The sequence below is a fragment of the Lithobates pipiens genome, unplaced genomic scaffold (assembly GCF_037356315.1).
Source record: "Lithobates pipiens isolate NorthernLeopardFrog02 unplaced genomic scaffold, aLitPip1_a1.2 Scaffold_25, whole genome shotgun sequence".
NCBI classification, from domain to species: domain Eukaryota; kingdom Metazoa; phylum Chordata; class Amphibia; order Anura; family Ranidae; genus Lithobates; species Lithobates pipiens.
Window position 1 is genome coordinate 128,940,575 of NW_027507787.1, and position 6,502 is coordinate 128,947,076.

Below are 6,502 nucleotides of genomic sequence, written 5' to 3' on the forward strand. Positions count from 1 at the left end.
ATGTTTGTTTTTTTTTTGTCAAGCACAAGATTTGTTTTTAGATAATTTTCTTTTCATTGAAATTTTGTATATAATATTTGTAGAGGCAACAAGTTGTAGCACAAGAGAAAATATTTACAGGATTGCAAAATGGTGATTGCAAAAGGGTATACAGTAAATGAAACAAAGTTGCTGCATGTGACTAAATTAAAAGAATTTAATTTAATGCAATAAAAATAAACATTTCTTTAGTTTCCCCTCATTGAAAATAATGAATTATACCTAGTTAGGGTAAGTAAAATTTATTTGTGAAATGCTCACAATAGTTTTACAAAAAAAACCTCTCATAAATTAAATGTTTCACCAAAAACAGCAAAATAGCCATTAAATCTTTATAACTTGGCTCTGCAGAGTGAAAGTGGCTCACTTTATCCTTCAGGACAGTAATAAGCTGCTTTAACTCAGTTAAATAGTAACTTTGTGGTTTCTGCAGGCAGACAAGAAACCTATCCTGTAAAAATGTGAAGTTTATAATTTGACTCTGTAGTGCGACTACTCAGCACTCAGGTATGAGATCCGGCCTGCTGACCCCTCCTGATGATCCTGCTTTCTTATCCCACATTGTTAGTGATTGATGTTTCCACTCATAGCCCCGTGACTCACCACAGCTTCACAAAGACTCATCTAGCAATAAAGGGAGAGAAAAAAAAGCAGGAGAGTAGTAAGAAAAAACCTCAAAGTTGTGAATTATAGAACACAGCATAAAATAAATGTTTTTGTCAGTGGTTTTGCTACAGTTCACAATTGGAAATGTAAGCAGTGTCAGGACGCAAAAAAATATTTGTATTGAATTTTACAGAACCATTCACGTCATTCCCTACTGCAGCAGACTTAACCGGCTTTGACTATCAGTACTATCAGGGTATAATGACTGTCAGTGACAGTAAACAGCACTAAGCCAAGGAGCTGAGTCAGTCAACACTCAGGCTTACATTTTTTTCACTTCAATTTTTCTCACTAGGACCATGCAATAGCAGCACAATGCAACAGTGTTTCAGCATTGTGTTTAAGGCTTGGTTCACACTGCTGTGACATGGGATCTGATTTGTGAGACTCCAAGTCGTATGACATGTAAAAGTCAATGTTTCCCTATGAGAGCCGGCTTAACTAATACTAGACAAGTCGCTCTGACTTTAGAAAAGGTTCCTGCACTACTTTGGTCTGACTTGGGTGGGACTTCAGGCCTTATACAGGCTCACATCCAAGTCTGATCAAGTCAGAAGGAAGTCGCAGGCAAAGTCGTACGACTTTGTTGTCGAAGCAGCGTTAACTAAGCCTATAGCCTCATACACACGGTCGGACTTGTACAAACTTTTCCGTGGACTTTTGTACAAAGGGCGTGGTCCACAAGTTTGTATTGCATACACACGGTCGGGCTTTTTGACAACAAACACGAACGTGGTGACGTCACAACGTACGGACGCCACATAAAAAGAGGACGTTCAATGACTCCAGCGCCACCTTTGGTCAACTTCTGTATTGTAGTCTGATCGTTTGCATAAGTTCTGAGCATGCGTGTTTGTACCTTGTACAAAAGTCCGATGCTTTTGCGTACACACGGTCGGACTTTGCTCCATCGGACTTTTGTTGCCAGAAAGTTTGTCCGTTCGCACAGCCAACAAAAGTCCGATGAAAACAGAAAAAGTTTGTCCGATGGAGCGTACACACAGTCGGATGTTGCTCCAAAACAGCTAATTTGCATGTTTGTTGTCAAAAAGTCTGACCGTGTGTACGGGCCTTTAGGCCCCTTTCACACGTGTGGACCGTATGTCCGTATTTCATCCATCTGTTTTCGGACATACATGCTTCCCTATGGGAGAGCGGGTCCGCTGACACCCGATATCATCCGTCTCCCCTATGGTTCGATTCTGCAGATGGAGGAAAATCCTATTTTTCTATCTGCCTGCAGAGCGGATCAGATGAACATGGACAGACAGTCCGTGTTCATCCGATCCTCCATAGAGGAGAGCGGTGATCTGACAGGGCAGTCCCTGCACAGTGTGCAGGGACCACCCTGTCATCCGCTGGCTCAGCGGGGATCAAAGGAGCGATCCCCGCTGAGCAATCGGATGTTCACCGGACGGATCATCACGGATCTATCCGTGTGAAAGGGGCCTAATAGGGTAGTGTCATGATTTCTGTGACCAGGGAACAATAGACTATTATAAGTGATCTGTTCCTACAGAGGTGCATGAGGGAGGAGAAAGGGCTGCATTACTTCTACGAGTAATCAAAACCTAAAGGTAAAAAAAAAAGAAAAGTAAAGCATATTGAAGAAGCACATTAATTAAAATAGAACTGTGATGGTTACACTCATGGTCATCTCCCACCACAATAACCACAATATGAAAAGTGCATACTTGGTCACTCCCCATGCAAACATTTTCCTGGTGGTGGGACAGCATTTTAAGAACCAACATAATAATCTAACTGAGCAGTTACTCCTTCACACATACACACGGTGGCCACAATGTATTTTACTGGAAACAAGCACTATTGCATCCGCTGTTCCAATTCTGACCTTTAAGAAATGTCTAGAACACTCGTTGCCACTCCCAGATGGGAATACAACAGAATTTGACACTATGGTGGTTCTTCGAAGAGGTAAAGTTCTTTGATTTCTAATTTATAGCAATTTAAGGTTCAGCTTAATTATATCATATTGGCTGGGTACACCCTGTTCCATATGCATAGTAATGCAAACATATATGTGAATGGGCCCATATCCTTTCACCCTAAACTGCAGTGAATAACATGTGAATGTTGAAAAGAACGGGATTATTACATGAAATGCATTGTCATACAACAAAATGCATACATTTTTATGCATGAAAACGGGCAAGTGAAATGATATTACATAGCAGACAATAGCAACAGTAAACTAAAAGGGATTAAAAGTGAAAAACAATACGTAAAGGTCACCTGGTCTTTGGTTCTATGTAGAGTCCAATTTGCTTGCAGAATAAGTCCAATCTGATATTTGTAAGGATCACTGGCTCTTTAGAAAAAAATAAAACATGGTATTCAAGGTCAAAGGGGAGGTTATGACTGTAAATACAGCCATATTTACCTGCCACTCACACCCCTACTGTCCTGGGCACAGCTATAGTTTCATTTGATAAGGTTTTACACTCTAACAACCAACATATTATTTGGCTGAATTAAATTAAAATGAGCTGGATACCAAAAATTTTGGCTTTAGAAGTTCAGTTTAGGGTAAAAACAGACCCACAGGTGTGTATTGTGGTCTGCCAGACTATTTAGACCTGGCCATTTATGACAGGGCCACAATAAGAGCCATACAAAACTCTGTCTAATGGATCTCTATGGCATCTCTGCATTCCTTTCTAGCTGTCCTGTATCTGTCAAATGTGCTATAAACTGAACTGTGATTTATCAAATGTGTCACCTTCTCGGGCTGCCTACAACTGTAACTGAGCTGTGAAATTTTGCAATAAATGTGCTTGCCGTGGTGTTCTCCCATTCTACTCACACAATTTAGGGTCAGGTTTCATTATTGTCACAATCTTAGGTCCCAACAAACACATCAGATGCTCCAGAGAACATGTGCTTTTACCTCAAGAGTGAAAAAAAACAAAAAAAAAAACTTTTTGCACAATGTAATTTGGTATTTTAATGATTGCAGGCCTGTGAAAATATGGTCATCACACTAATTTCTTTTCGTGCAAACCCAACTTAACATCTGCAGGACCGCCAGCCCACATCATACCGTAGGCGAGTGCCTCTTGCAGGCACACTGCCAAACCTGTATGTCACTGACCTCTTCTAGGTACATGGTGTAGGCAGAGGCGGCCCATCCATAGACTGCGCATGGGCCCCTCCCCTGTCCATGCGTCCGGCCCCCTGATGTACATATCAGTGGCGCCAAACCATGAATTCCAATGCAGGGTGTGTGTTTCTTTTAACCACCTGATTAGAGCCAGAGGCTCTAATAGGCTTCAAAAAAGGGTGGGCTCAGAGCATTGCGCTCTGAGCCCACCCAGTTGTGCGACCATAGCAAATACATTTTCGCTATTATCACACCAAAGTTCCTCCCTGCTAATCAGGAGGCAGGTACAAGACCTGTTTCCCGATTGGCCAAAGTGTCAGGCGATCCTATTGGATGCCTAATATGTTGGGGGAAGAGGAGACACGGTGGGTGGAGGAAGCTGGAGGAGTGGACACCGGAGCCGCTGCCCGCACTCCAGGAGAGGACACCAGAGCCTACCACATTAGCGGGTAAGTGGCAGACCACCCGCGAGAGATGCTGTTTCAGTGCCATGCCGTGTTGTTTGTTTGCTGCCCCCCAAAGGAGGAACCCTCCAGCCACCACTCTGGGTGTGGGCATGTGCCCTCCCCTGCCAACCCCCATTGTGATTAGACACAGTTGGATTTTGTCAGTAAGTCCTAGACAATAATTCATGGCTGGGACCTGCTGATCAGCTGTGTTCAATGACAGCCCAGAGCCCTGTGTTGACAAACACCACAGGGCTCTGTACAGAGGGATCAATCTCTTTGCTTCTTCTTCCTGAACAAAGATTTCTTAGTAAAAAGAAGCAAATAATACTTACATAAGCACTTGTTAGGCACACAACCCTATCCCAGCCAGTGTCATTAGTACAGTGACAGTGTATAGTATTATCACTAATCACTGTATTAGTGTCACTGGTTAAGTAAGTGTCAGTTCCCACCCAGTGTCAGCTAGTGTCAGATTGCCAAATACCATTACTAGTATAAAAAAGAACAAAAAAAAACATTCTAGTATACAATCTAGTATACAATATCTCACAAAAGTGAGTACATCCCTCACATTTTTGTAAATATTTTATTATATCCTTAAGTGACAGTGCCCAAATTGGGCCCAAAGGGAGTTATTTACTATAGAACCACTAATGCACACAAATTTTCGCTAATTAGCGCACATTTCCACGAATTAGCGCTAATATAGTCCAATGCAAGTTTCAGCCATTGATTCTAATGGTACAATAAATAGATATTTTTAATGTTGAAATGAAATGTATCTTTCTCTGAAATAAATGTCCTTTGCAACATTGTTGCTGCTTCTATTTTGTTTTTTCTCATCTATTTTGTTTTTGAGACTGCTAGAATGTGGAATGTTTTGATAAAATATATTTTTCTGTCACTTTCACTTGTTACTCTCCATCTCACAACAATCTTTACCCAAACTGACTCAGGTGTCTTTACAAAGCACAAACAATACCATTGCTGATGCAAATTTAAAATGAGTCACGCTTTTTTTGTGCATTTTATTATTTCCAAATAATCATAATTTGAGCCCAAAATATGATATGTGCACCAACATCAGAAATCAAAATGTAATTCCCCAAAATTTGAGGATAATATCATTATTCACTACTAAAATCACTATAAACTCACCCACAAAGAACCACCAAATATCACAGAATAAATCAAGAAGAATAACTCTTGAATAATGTAATTCCATTGCCTGTCTAAAGAAATGCAGTATTTGTGAGTATTCTCACATCTGTCAGCTCCATGGCTTAGAGCAATGTTTCTCAACTCCAGTCCTCAAGACGCCCCAACAGGTCATGTTTTCAGGATTTCCCTCAGATGAAACAGCTTTGGTAATCACTAAGGCAGTGAAACTGATCAAATCACCTGTGCAAAATAATGGAAATCCTGAAAACATGACCTGGTTTTGGCCTTGAGGACTGGAGTTGAGAAACACTGGCTTAGAGGTTAGAACTTCTGCTTAGCATCTCTGAGTGTCTGGGTTTGATTTCCAAACATGCAGCTTCATGTAGAGAAGTTGTCTCATCTCTCAGGTCCTAAAACGATGTGTAAATGTAATATTTATGTGTAGGAGGGTTCCACCACCTTTGTAAATCTTGCCAGATAAACTATCTAGCCAAAAGTATTGGGACACCTGGATTTACACACACATGACTTTTAATGGCAGCCCAGTCTTAGTCCATAGGGTTAAAATTTGATTTGGTCCACCCTTTGCAGCTAGAACAGCTTCGGGAAGCCTGGTATAGTGTGGATATGGCAATGTTTGACCATTCTTCCAGAATTGCATTTGTGAGGCCAGGCACTGATGGTGGATGAGAAGGCCTGGCTCGCAGTCTCTAGTCTCTTTTTCAGCCAAAAAGGTGCTCTGTCGGGTTGAGGTCAGGTCTCAGTCAAGTTCCTCCACCCCAAACTCGCTTATCCATGTCTTTATGGACCTTGTTTTGTGCACTGGTGTGCAGTCATGTTGGAACAGGAAGGGGCCATCCCCAAACTGTCCCCACAAAGTTGGGAGCATGAAATTGTCCAAAATGTCTTGGTGTAATGATGCCTTAAGCCAAGGCCAAGCCCAACCCTTGAAAAACAACCCCATACTATAATCCCCCCTCCACGAAATGATTTGGACCAGTGCATAAAGCAAGGTCCATAAAGACATGAATGAGCGAGTTTGGGGTGGAGGAACTTGACTGGC

General features: G+C 41.6%; 1 long non-coding RNA gene across 1 annotated transcript; it reads right to left on the bottom strand.

Moving 5' to 3' along the window:
* Positions 1–265: 265 nt before the first annotated feature.
* Positions 266–5,460, bottom strand: LOC143929936 (uncharacterized). Its single transcript, XR_013262654.1, has 3 exons — positions 5,437–5,460; positions 2,962–3,037; positions 266–663 (listed from the first exon to the last, which is right to left on the bottom strand). It is a non-coding gene; the product is annotated as an uncharacterized LOC143929936 (long non-coding RNA).
* Positions 5,461–6,502: the final 1,042 nt, after the last annotated feature.